Consider the following 12,017-nt stretch of genomic DNA (forward strand, 5'->3'; position numbering starts at 1 on the left):
TGGTCAAAGACTTGCCAACATAGCCTCTAAGCCGATTCAGGCGAGCGCCTAAGGCAAAGTCAGGATGGCCGAGTGGTCTAAGGTGCTGCGTTCAGGTCTGGGTTCGAATCCCACTTCTGACATGCCTGAAACGGGTTTTTACTTTTCATGTGATTGCATTCCACGCTTCCTATAACTGCCGGCCACGGATTTCTGGAACAGGGAGATGGAGTTGGAGCTTGCTCCACACACTCCCGTCCTCCAGCTAGGTCTGCAGTTCGTCCTGGAATGCTTCACTGCCCTTTTGGCAGGTGTACTACAGTGCTTAAATGAAAAACCGTCTTAGGACTGTGCTAGCTTTGTGGACTTGCAAATGGGCGCAGCGCAGCATTTTGTCTTTGGAAAAAATGCATAAAGAACCCAACGTCTTGTCCTTTTCACTGGGCCTAGTTGGAATGAAGTGACCTATTTGAAATGGAGGTCAGGAGGAAAGTTAGTGTGACATAGTGGGAGGCAGATGGAGGAGTGAGTGGGGGGAAGCGAGAGGTAAAAAGGCAGGCAGAGGAGTGAACACAGTTCTTCCTCCTCGCCCTCTGCCCAACCAACCACCTGTCTGCCCAAACGGCCCCGAACGGCCATTGTATATAGGCTTTGCTGGCAGAACTCTTTAGCCCTATCATTTAGAGTGAGTCCTGTGCAGGAGTACAGGGAGATCAGGCCGGCCCATACACAGTCCTTTCAGCCTAAACAGGCTCCCCGGGACTAGTGCCCAACCTCTTGTGACCAAGAAGGCTCTAGCACACTGCCTGAACCTCCTGAAGGGTTGGACACAGTGCATGCTTTTATTTGCATAAACCAGCCCGCCTCCTGCCTTCCTATTTCCTGAGGTGTAGTTGCTTGTGTCTGTTAACAGGTGGCAGGCAGCACCGTTCTGCAGAAACATGAAAGACTCATGTGTGCTTGTGACAAGTAGCTGCTGTACATAGGGATTGAACCCTGCACGTCTGTGCCAGTAGTCGTTGTATGAGTGCTGCCCTGCCTGTGATTATTCTTTTGGGAGGAATTGGGAGACTTTAATGCAATAGGAGAGGATTTTAGGCGGGTGGTCTTTGAGACTTTCCAACATTGCCTCTAAGCCGCATCTGAGGGGTGCAAATGGCAGAGTCAGGATGGCCGAGTGGTCTAAGGCGCTGCGTTCAGGTCGCAGTCTCCTCTGGAGGCGTGGGTTCGAATCCCACTTCTGACATGTCTGTAACAGAATTTTTCTTTTCATTTGATTGTAACATTCCAGGCGTCCTATAACTGCTGGCCAAGGCTTTCTGGAACAGGGAGATGGAGTTGGAGCACGCACTGCAGGCCTCATGGTTGATTTCCAGTGCTTCCTGTATTTCCTCGCTTCTTTTTTGGGAAAGTGAACTCCAGTGAAAAACCATCTTTGGACTGGGCCGGCCTTGTGGACATGCAAACGGGCGCACCGCGACATTTTGCCTTTGGAAAAAATGCATAAAGAACCCAATGTGTTGTCCTTTTAACTGGGCCTAGTGGGAATGAAGTGACATTTTTAAAATGGATGGGGAGGGTGGTGGGTTAGGAGGGGTGGGTGGGATGCGCAAGAGTATATTCCTGGCAGACTGTGGAGACATTTTAGGAAATCCAAGAGGATTTAAGTGTGGTCAAAGACTTGCCAACATAGCCTCTAAGCCGATTCAGGCAAGCGCCTAAGGCAGAGTCAGGATGGCCGAGTGATCTAAGGTGCTGCGTTCAGGTCTGGGTTCGAATCCCACTTCTGACATGCCTGAAACGGGTTTTTACTTTTCATGTGATTGCATTCCACGCTTCCTATAACTGCCGGCCTCGGACTTCTGGAACAGGGAGATGGAGTTGGAGCTTGCTCCACACACTCCCGTCCTCCAGCTAGGTCTGCAGTTCGTCCTGGAATGCTTCACTGCCCTTTTGGCAGGTGTACTACAGTGCTTAAATGAAAAACCGTCTTAGGACTGTGCTAGCTTTGTGGACTTGCAAATGGGCGCAGCGCGGCATTTTGTCTTTGGAAAAAATGCATAAAGAACCCAACGTCTTGTCCTTTTCACTGGGCCTAGTTGGAATGAAGTGACCTATTTGACATGGAGGTCAGGAGGAAAGTTAGTGTGACATAGTGGGAGGCAGATGGAGGAGTGAGTGGGGGGAAGCGAGAGGTAAAAAGGCAGGCAGAGGAGTGAACACAGTTCTTCCTCCTCGCCCTCTGCCCAACCAACCACCTGCCTGCCCAAACGGCCACGAACGGCCATTGTATATAGGCTTTGCTGGCAGAACTCTCTAGCCCTGTCATTTAGAGTGAGTCCTGTGCAGGAGTACAGGGAGATCAGGCCGGCCCATACACAGTCCTTTCAGCCTAAACAGGCTCCCCGGGACTAGTGCCCAACCTCTTGTGACCAAGAAGGCTCTAGCACACTGCCTGAACCTCCTGAAGGGTTGGACACAGTGCATGCTTTTATTTGCATAAACCAGCCCGCCTCCTGCCTTCCTATTTCCTGAGGTGTAGTTGCTTGTGTCTGTTAACAGGTGGCAGGCAGCACCGTTCTGCAGAAACATGAAAGACTCATGTGTGCTTGTGACAAGTAGCTGCTGTACATAGGGATTGAACCCTGCACGTCTGTGCCAGTAGTCGTTGTATGAGTGCTGCCCTGCCTGTGATTATTCTTTTGGGAGGAATTGGGAGACTTTAATGCAATAGGAGAGGATTTTAGGCGGGTGGTCTTTGAGACTTTCCAACATTGCCTCTAAGCCGCATCTGAGGGGTGCAAATGGCAGAGTCAGGATGGCCGAGTGGTCTAAGGCGCTGCGTTCAGGTCGCAGTGGGTTCGAATCCCACCTCTGACATGTCTGTAACAGATTTTTTCTTTTCATTTGATTGTAACATTCCAGGCGTCCTATAACTGCTGGCCAAGGCTTTCTGGAACAGGGAGATGGAGTTGGAGCACGCACTGCAGGCCTCATGGTTGATTTCCAGTGCTTCCTGTATTTCCTCGCTTCTTTTTTGGGAAAGTGAACTCCAGTGAAAAACCATCTTTGGACTGGGCCGGCCTTGTGGACATGCAAACGGGCGCACCGCGACATTTTGCCTTTGGAAAAAATGCATAAAGAACCCAATGTGTTGTCCTTTTAACTGGGCCTAGTGGGAATGAAGTGACATTTTTAAAATGGATGGGGAGGGTGGTGGGTTAGGAGGGGTGGGTGGGATGCGCGAGAGTATATTCCTGGCAGACTGTGGAGACATTTTAGGAAATCCAAGAGGATTTAAGTGTGGTCAAAGACTTGCCAACATAGCCTCTAAGCCGATTCAGGCGAGCGCCTAAGGCAGAGTCAGGATGGCCGAGTGGTCTAAGGCGCTGCGTTCAGGTCGCAGTCTCCTCTGGAGGCGTGGGTTCGAATCCCACTTCTGACATGCCTGAAATGGGTTTTTACTTTTCATGTGATTGCATTCCACGCTTCCTATAACTGCCGGCCACGGATTTCTGGAACAGGGAGATGGAGTTGGAGCTTGCTCCACACACTCCCGTCCTCCAGCTAGGTCTGCAGTTGGTCCTGGAATGCTTGACTGCCCTTTTGGCAGGTGTACTACAGTGCTTAAATGAAAAACCGTCTTAGGACTGTGCTAGCTTTGTGGACTTGCAAATGGGCGCAGCGCGGCATTTTGTCTTTGGAAAAAATGCATAAAGAACCCAACGTCTTGTCCTTTTCACTGGGCCTAGTTGGAATGAAGTGACCTATTTGAAATGGGGGTCAGGTGGAAAGTTAGTGTGACATAGTGGGAGGCAGATGGAGGAGTGAGTGGGGGGAAGCGAGAGGTAAAAAGGCAGGCAGAGGAGTGAACACAGTTCTTCCTCCTCGCCCTCTGCCCAACCAACCACCTGCCTGCCCAAACGGCCACGAACGGCCATTGTATATAGGCTTTGCTGGCAGAACTCTTTAGCCCTGTAATTTAGAGTGAGTCCTGTGCAGGAGTACAGGGAGATCAGGCCGGCCCATACACAGTCCTTTCAGCCTAAACAGGCTCCCCGGCACTAGTGCCCAACCTCTTGTGACCAAGAAGGCTCTAGCACACTGCCTGAACCTCCTGAAGGGTTGGACACAGTGCATGCTTTTATTTGCATAAACCAGCCCGCCTCCTGCCTTCCTATTTCCTGAGGTGTAGTTGCTCGTGTCTGTTAACAGGTGGCAGGCAGCACCGTTCTGCAGAAACATGAAAGACTCATGTGTGCTTGTGACAAGTAGCTGCTGTACATAGGGATTGAACCCTGCACGTCTGTGCCAGTAGTCGTTGTATGAGTGCTGCCCTGCCTGTGATTATTCTTTTGGGAGGAATTTGGAGACTTTAATGCAATAGGAGAGGATTTTAGGCGGGTGGTCTTTGAGACTTTCCAACATTGCCTCTAAGCCGCATCTGAGGGGTGCAAACGGCAGAGTCAGGATGGCCGAGTGGTCTAAGGCGCTGCGTTCAGGTCGCAGTGGGTTCGAATCCCACCTCTGACATGTCTGTAACAGATTTTTTCTTTTCATTTGATTGTAACATTCCAGGCGTCCTATAACTGCTGGCCAAGGCTTTCTGGAACAGGGAGATGGAGTTGGAGCACGCACTGCAGGCCTCATGGTTGATTTCCAGTGCTTCCTGTATTTCCTCGCTTCTTTTTTGGGAAAGTGAACTCCAGTGAAAAACCATCTTTGGACTGGGCCGGCCTTGTGGACATGCAAACGGGCGCACCGCGACATTTTGCCTTTGGAAAAAATGCATAAAGAACCCAATGTGTTGTCCTTTTAACTGGGCCTAGTGGGAATGAAGTGACATTTTTAAAATGGATGGGGAGGGTGGTGGGTTAGGAGGGGTGGGTGGGATGCGCGAGAGTATATTCCTGGCAGACTGTGGAGACATTTTAGGAAATCCAAGAGGATTTAAGTGTGGTCAAAGACTTGCCAACATAGCCTCTAAGCCGATTCAGGCGAGCGCCTAAGGCAGAGTCAGGATGGCCGAGTGGTCTAAGGCGCTGCGTTCAGGTCGCAGTCTCCTCTGGAGGCGTGGGTTCGAATCCCACTTCTGACATGCCTGAAATGGGTTTTTACTTTTCATGTGATTGCATTCCACGCTTCCTATAACTGCCGGCCACGGATTTCTGGAACAGGGAGATGGAGTTGGAGCTTGCTCCACACACTCCCGTCCTCCAGCTAGGTCTGCAGTTGGTCCTGGAATGCTTGACTGCCCTTTTGGCAGGTGTACTACAGTGCTTAAATGAAAAACCGTCTTAGGACTGTGCTAGCTTTGTGGACTTGCAAATGGGCGCAGCGCGGCATTTTGTCTTTGGAAAAAATGCATAAAGAACCCAACGTCTTGTCCTTTTCACTGGGCCTAGTTGGAATGAAGTGACCTATTTGAAATGGGGGTCAGGTGGAAAGTTAGTGTGACATAGTGGGAGGCAGATGGAGGAGTGAGTGGGGGGAAGCGAGAGGTAAAAAGGCAGGCAGAGGAGTGAACACAGTTCTTCCTCCTCGCCCTCTGCCCAACCAACCACCTGCCTGCCCAAACGGCCACGAACGGCCATTGTATATAGGCTTTGCTGGCAGAACTCTTTAGCCCTGTAATTTAGAGTGAGTCCTGTGCAGGAGTACAGGGAGATCAGGCCGGCCCATACACAGTCCTTTCAGCCTAAACAGGCTCCCCGGCACTAGTGCCCAACCTCTTGTGACCAAGAAGGCTCTAGCACACTGCCTGAACCTCCTGAAGGGTTGGACACAGTGCATGCTTTTATTTGCATAAACCAGCCCGCCTCCTGCCTTCCTATTTCCTGAGGTGTAGTTGCTCGTGTCTGTTAACAGGTGGCAGGCAGCACCGTTCTGCAGAAACATGAAAGACTCATGTGTGCTTGTGACAAGTAGCTGCTGTACATAGGGATTGAACCCTGCACGTCTGTGCCAGTAGTCGTTGTATGAGTGCTGCCCTGCCTGTGATTATTCTTTTGGGAGGAATTTGGAGACTTTAATGCAATAGGAGAGGATTTTAGGCGGGTGGTCTTTGAGACTTTCCAACATTGCCTCTAAGCCGCATCTGAGGGGTGCAAACGGCAGAGTCAGGATGGCCGAGTGGTCTAAGGCGCTGCGTTCAGGTCGCAGTGGGTTCGAATCCCACCTCTGACATGTCTGTAACAGATTTTTTCTTTTCATTTGATTGTAACATTCCAGGCGTCCTATAACTGCTGGCCAAGGCTTTCTGGAACAGGGAGATGGAGTTGGAGCACGCACTGCAGGCCTCATGGTTGATTTCCAGTGCTTCCTGTATTTCCTCGCTTCTTTTTTGGGAAAGTGAACTCCAGTGAAAAACCATCTTTGGACTGGGCCGGCCTTGTGGACATGCAAACGGGCGCACCGCGACATTTTGCCTTTGGAAAAAATGCATAAAGAACCCAATGTGTTGTCCTTTTAACTGGGCCTAGTGGGAATGAAGTGACATTTTTAAAATGGATGGGGAGGGTGGTGGGTTAGGAGGGGTGGGTGGGATGCGCGAGAGTATATTCCTGGCAGACTGTGGAGACATTTTAGGAAATCCAAGAGGATTTAAGTGTGGTCAAAGACTTGCCAACATAGCCTCTAAGCCGATTCAGGCGAGCGCCTAAGGCAGAGTCAGGATGGCCGAGTGGTCTAAGGCGCTGCGTTCAGGTCGCAGTCTCCTCTGGAGGCGTGGGTTCGAATCCCACTTCTGACATGCCTGAAATGGGTTTTTACTTTTCATGTGATTGCATTCCACGCTTCCTATAACTGCCGGCCACGGATTTCTGGAACAGGGAGATGGAGTTGGAGCTTGCTCCACACACTCCCGTCCTCCAGCTAGGTCTGCAGTTCGTCCTGGAATGCTTCACTGCCCTTTTGGCAGGTGTACTACAGTGCTTAAATGAAAAACCGTCTTAGGACTGTGCTAGCTTTGTGGACTTGCAAATGGGCGCAGCGCAGCATTTTGTCTTTGGAAAAAATGCATAAAGAACCCAACGTCTTGTCCTTTTCACTGGGCCTAGTTGGAATGAAGTGACCTATTTGAAATGGAGGTCAGGAGGAAAGTTAGTGTGACATAGTGGGAGGCAGATGGAGGAGTGAGTGGGGGGAAGCGAGAGGTAAAAAGGCAGGCAGAGGAGTGAACACAGTTCTTCCTCCTCGCCCTCTGCCCAACCAACCACCTGTCTGCCCAAACGGCCCCGAACGGCCATTGTATATAGGCTTTGCTGGCAGAACTCTTTAGCCCTATCATTTAGAGTGAGTCCTGTGCAGGAGTACAGGGAGATCAGGCCGGCCCATACACAGTCCTTTCAGCCTAAACAGGCTCCCCGGGACTAGTGCCCAACCTCTTGTGACCAAGAAGGCTCTAGCACACTGCCTGAACCTCCTGAAGGGTTGGACACAGTGCATGCTTTTATTTGCATAAACCAGCCCGCCTCCTGCCTTCCTATTTCCTGAGGTGTAGTTGCTTGTGTCTGTTAACAGGTGGCAGGCAGCACCGTTCTGCAGAAACATGAAAGACTCATGTGTGCTTGTGACAAGTAGCTGCTGTACATAGGGATTGAACCCTGCACGTCTGTGCCAGTAGTCGTTGTATGAGTGCTGCCCTGCCTGTGATTATTCTTTTGGGAGGAATTGGGAGACTTTAATGCAATAGGAGAGGATTTTAGGCGGGTGGTCTTTGAGACTTTCCAACATTGCCTCTAAGCCGCATCTGAGGGGTGCAAATGGCAGAGTCAGGATGGCCGAGTGGTCTAAGGCGCTGCGTTCAGGTCGCAGTCTCCTCTGGAGGCGTGGGTTCGAATCCCACTTCTGACATGTCTGTAACAGAATTTTTCTTTTCATTTGATTGTAACATTCCAGGCGTCCTATAACTGCTGGCCAAGGCTTTCTGGAACAGGGAGATGGAGTTGGAGCACGCACTGCAGGCCTCATGGTTGATTTCCAGTGCTTCCTGTATTTCCTCGCTTCTTTTTTGGGAAAGTGAACTCCAGTGAAAAACCATCTTTGGACTGGGCCGGCCTTGTGGACATGCAAACGGGCGCACCGCGACATTTTGCCTTTGGAAAAAATGCATAAAGAACCCAATGTGTTGTCCTTTTAACTGGGCCTAGTGGGAATGAAGTGACATTTTTAAAATGGATGGGGAGGGTGGTGGGTTAGGAGGGGTGGGTGGGATGCGCAAGAGTATATTCCTGGCAGACTGTGGAGACATTTTAGGAAATCCAAGAGGATTTAAGTGTGGTCAAAGACTTGCCAACATAGCCTCTAAGCCGATTCAGGCAAGCGCCTAAGGCAGAGTCAGGATGGCCGAGTGATCTAAGGTGCTGCGTTCAGGTCTGGGTTCGAATCCCACTTCTGACATGCCTGAAACAGGTTTTTACTTTTCATGTGATTGCATTCCACGCTTCCTATAACTGCCGGCCTCGGACTTCTGGAACAGGGAGATGGAGTTGGAGCTTGCTCCACACACTCCCGTCCTCCAGCTAGGTCTGCAGTTCGTCCTGGAATGCTTCACTGCCCTTTTGGCAGGTGTACTACAGTGCTTAAATGAAAAACCGTCTTAGGACTGTGCTAGCTTTGTGGACTTGCAAATGGGCGCAGCGCGGCATTTTGTCTTTGGAAAAAATGCATAAAGAACCCAACGTCTTGTCCTTTTCACTGGGCCTAGTTGGAATGAAGTGACCTATTTGAAATGGAGGTCAGGAGGAAAGTTAGTGTGACATAGTGGGAGGCAGATGGAGGAGTGAGTGGGGGGAAGCGAGAGGTAAAAAGGCAGGCAGAGGAGTGAACACAGTTCTTCCTCCTTGCCCTCTGCCCAACCAACCACCTGCCTGCCCAAACGGCCACGAACGGCCATTGTATATAGGCTTTGCTGGCAGAACTCTTTAGCCCTGTCATTTAGAGTGAGTCCTGTGCAGGAGTACAGGGAGATCAGGCCGGCCCATACACAGTCCTTTCAGCCTAAACAGGCTCCCCGGGACTAGTGCCCAACCTCTTGTGACCAAGAAGGCTCTAGCACACTGCCTGAACCTCCTGAAGGGTTGGACACAGTGCATGCTTTTATTTGCATAAACCAGCCCGCCTCCTGCCTTCCTATTTCCTGAGGTGTAGTTGCTTGTGTCTGTTAACAGGTGGCAGGCAGCACCGTTCTGCAGAAACATGAAAGACTCATGTGTGCTTGTGACAAGTAGCTGCTGTACATAGGGATTGAACCCTGCACGTCTGTGCCAGTAGTCATTGTATGAGTGCTGCCCTGCCTGTGATTATTCTTTTGGGAGGAATTGGGAGACTTTAATGCAATAGGAGAGGATTTTAGGCGGGTGGTCTTTGAGACTTTCCAACATTGCCTCTAAGCCGCATCTGAGGGGTGCAAATGGCAGAGTCAGGATGGCCGAGTGGTCTAAGACGCTGCGTTCAGGTCGCAGTCTCCTCTGGAGGCGTGGGTTCGAATCCCACTTCTGACATGTCTGTAACAGAATTTTTCTTTTCATTTGATTGTAACATTCCAGGCGTCCTATAACTGCTGGCCAAGGCTTTCTGGAACAGGGAGATGGAGTTGGAGCACGCACTGCAGGCCTCATGGTTGATTTCCAGTGCTTCCTGTATTTCCTCGCTTCTTTTTTGGGAAAGTGAACTCCAGTGAAAAACCATCTTTGGACTGGGCCGGCCTTGTGGACATGCAAACGGGCGCACCGCGACATTTTGCCTTTGGAAAAAATGCATAAAGAACCCAATGTGTTGTCCTTTTAACTGTGCCTAGTGGGAATGAAGTGACATTTTTAAAATGGATGGGGAGGGTGGTGGGTTAGGAGGGGTGGGTGGGATGCGCGAGAGTATATTCCTGGAAGACTGTGGAGACATTTTAGGAAATCCAAGAGGATTTAAGTGTGGTCAAAGACTTGCCAACATAGCCTCTAAGCCGATTCAGGCAAGCGCCTAAGGCAGAGTCAGGATGGCCGAGTGGTCTAAGGTGCTGCGTTCAGGTCTGGGTTCGAATCCCACTTCTGACATGCCTGAAACGGGTTTTTACTTTTCATGTGATTGCATTCCACGCTTCCTATAACTGCCGGCCACAGACTTCTGGAACAGGGAGATGGAGTTGGAGCTTGCTCCACACACTCCCGTCCTCCAGCTAGGTCTGCAGTTCGTCCTGGAATGCTTCACTGCCCTTTTGGCAGGTGTACTACAGTGCTTAAATGAAAAACCGTCTTAGGACTGTGCTAGCTTTGTGGACTTGCAAATGGGCGCAGCGCGGCATTTTGTCTTTGGAAAAAATGCATAAAGAACCCAACGTCTTGTCCTTTTCACTGGGCCTAGTTGGAATGAAGTGACCTATTTGAAATGGGGGTCAGGTGGAAAGTTAGTGTGACATAGTGGGAGGCAGATGGAGGAGTGAGTGGGGGGAAGCGAGAGGTAAAAAGGCAGGCAGAGGAGTGAACACAGTTCTTCCTCCTCGCCCTCTGCCCAACCAACCACCTGCCTGCCCAAACGGCCACGAACGGCCATTGTATATAGGCTTTGCTGGCAGAACTCTTTAGCCCTGTCATTTAGAGTGAGTCCTGTGCAGGAGTACAGGGAGATCAGGCCGGCCCATACACAGTCCTTTCAGCCTAAACAGGCTCCCCGGGACTAGTGCCCAACCTCTTGTGACCAAGAAGGCTCTAGCACACTGCCTGAACCTCCTGAAGGGTTGGACACAGTGCATGCTTTTATTTGCATAAACCAGCCCGCCTCCTGCCTTCCTATTTCCTGAGGTGTAGTTGCTTGTGTCTGTTAACAGGTGGCAGGCAGCACCGTTCTGCAGAAACATGAAAGACTCATGTGTGCTTGTGACAAGTAGCTGCTGTACATAGGGATTGAACCCTGCACGTCTGTGCCAGTAGTCGTTGTATGAGTGCTGCCCTGCCTGTGATTATTCTTTTGGGAGGAATTGGGAGACTTTAATGCAATAGGAGAGGATTTTAGGCGGGTGGTCTTTGAGACTTTCCAACATTGCCTCTAAGCCGCATCTGAGGGGTGCAAATGGCAGAGTCAGGATGGCCGAGTGGTCTAAGGCGCTGCGTTCAGGTCGCAGTCTCCTCTGGAAGCGTGGGTTCGAATCCCACTTCTGACATGTCTGTAACAGAATTTTTCTTTTCATTTGATTGTAACATTCCAGGCGTCCTATAACTGCTGGCCAAGGCTTTCTGGAACAGGGAGATGGAGTTGGAGCACGCACTGCAGGCCTCATGGTTGATTTCCAGTGCTTCCTGTATTTCCTCGCTTCTTTTTTGGGAAAGTGAACTCCAGTGAAAAACCATCTTTGGACTGGGCCGGCCTTGTGGACATGCAAACGGGCGCACCGCGACATTTTGCCTTTGGAAAAAATGCATAAAGAACCCAATGTGTTGTCCTTTTAACTGGGCCTAGTGGGAATGAAGTGACATTTTTAAAATGGATGGGGAGGGTGGTGGGTTAGGAGGGGTGGGTGGGATGCGCGAGAGTATATTCCTGGCAGACTGTGGAGACATTTTAGGAAATCCAAGAGGATTTAAGTGTGGTCAAAGACTTGCCAACATAGCCTCTAAGCCGATTCAGGCGAGCGCCTAAGGCAGAGTCAGGATGGCCGAGTGGTCTAAGGTGCTGCGTTCAGGTCTGGGTTCGAATCCCACTTCTGACATGCCTGAAACGGGTTTTTACTTTTCATGTGATTGCATTCCACGCTTCCTATAACTGCCGGCCACGGATTTCTGGAACAGGGAGATGGAGTTGGAGCTTGCTCCACACACTCCCGTCCTCCAGCTAGGTCTGCAGTTCGTCCTGGAATGCTTCACTGCCCTTTTGGCAGGTGTACTACAGTGCTTAAATGAAAAACCGTCTTAGGACTGTGCTAGCTTTGTGGACTTGCAAATGGGCGCAGCGCAGCATTTTGTCTTTGGAAAAAATGCATAAAGAACCCAACGTCTTGTCCTTTTCACTGGGCCTAGTTGGAATGAAGTGACCTATTTGAAATGGAGGTC

The 12,017-nt window shown here is 50.5% G+C and overlaps 7 non-coding genes across 7 annotated transcripts; all 7 read left to right on the forward strand.

Annotated features, from left to right (window-relative positions):
* The first annotated feature begins 1,142 nt into the window (after nt 1–1,142).
* TRNAL-CAG (transfer RNA leucine (anticodon CAG)) lies at nt 1,143–1,225 on the forward strand. Its single transcript has one exon. It is a non-coding gene; the product is annotated as a tRNA-Leu (tRNA).
* Nucleotides 1,226–3,341: 2,116 nt separating this feature from the next.
* Nucleotides 3,342–3,424, forward strand: TRNAL-CAG (transfer RNA leucine (anticodon CAG)). Its single transcript has one exon. It is a non-coding gene; the product is annotated as a tRNA-Leu (tRNA).
* Nucleotides 3,425–4,994: 1,570 nt separating this feature from the next.
* Nucleotides 4,995–5,077, forward strand: TRNAL-CAG (transfer RNA leucine (anticodon CAG)). Its single transcript has one exon. It is a non-coding gene; the product is annotated as a tRNA-Leu (tRNA).
* A 1,570-nt stretch (nt 5,078–6,647) lies between these two features.
* On the forward strand, nt 6,648–6,730 carry TRNAL-CAG (transfer RNA leucine (anticodon CAG)). Its single transcript has one exon. It is a non-coding gene; the product is annotated as a tRNA-Leu (tRNA).
* Nucleotides 6,731–7,750: 1,020 nt separating this feature from the next.
* On the forward strand, nt 7,751–7,833 carry TRNAL-CAG (transfer RNA leucine (anticodon CAG)). The gene has a single exon. It is a non-coding gene; the product is annotated as a tRNA-Leu (tRNA).
* Nucleotides 7,834–9,399: 1,566 nt separating this feature from the next.
* On the forward strand, nt 9,400–9,482 carry TRNAL-CAG (transfer RNA leucine (anticodon CAG)). The gene has a single exon. It is a non-coding gene; the product is annotated as a tRNA-Leu (tRNA).
* A 1,566-nt stretch (nt 9,483–11,048) lies between these two features.
* TRNAL-CAG (transfer RNA leucine (anticodon CAG)) lies at nt 11,049–11,131 on the forward strand. Its single transcript has one exon. It is a non-coding gene; the product is annotated as a tRNA-Leu (tRNA).
* Nucleotides 11,132–12,017: the final 886 nt, after the last annotated feature.

Source organism: Ambystoma mexicanum, chromosome 11 (assembly GCF_040938575.1).
Source record: "Ambystoma mexicanum isolate Mex_15411 chromosome 11, UKY_AmexF1_1, whole genome shotgun sequence".
Taxonomy (NCBI): Eukaryota; Metazoa; Chordata; class Amphibia; order Caudata; family Ambystomatidae; genus Ambystoma; species Ambystoma mexicanum.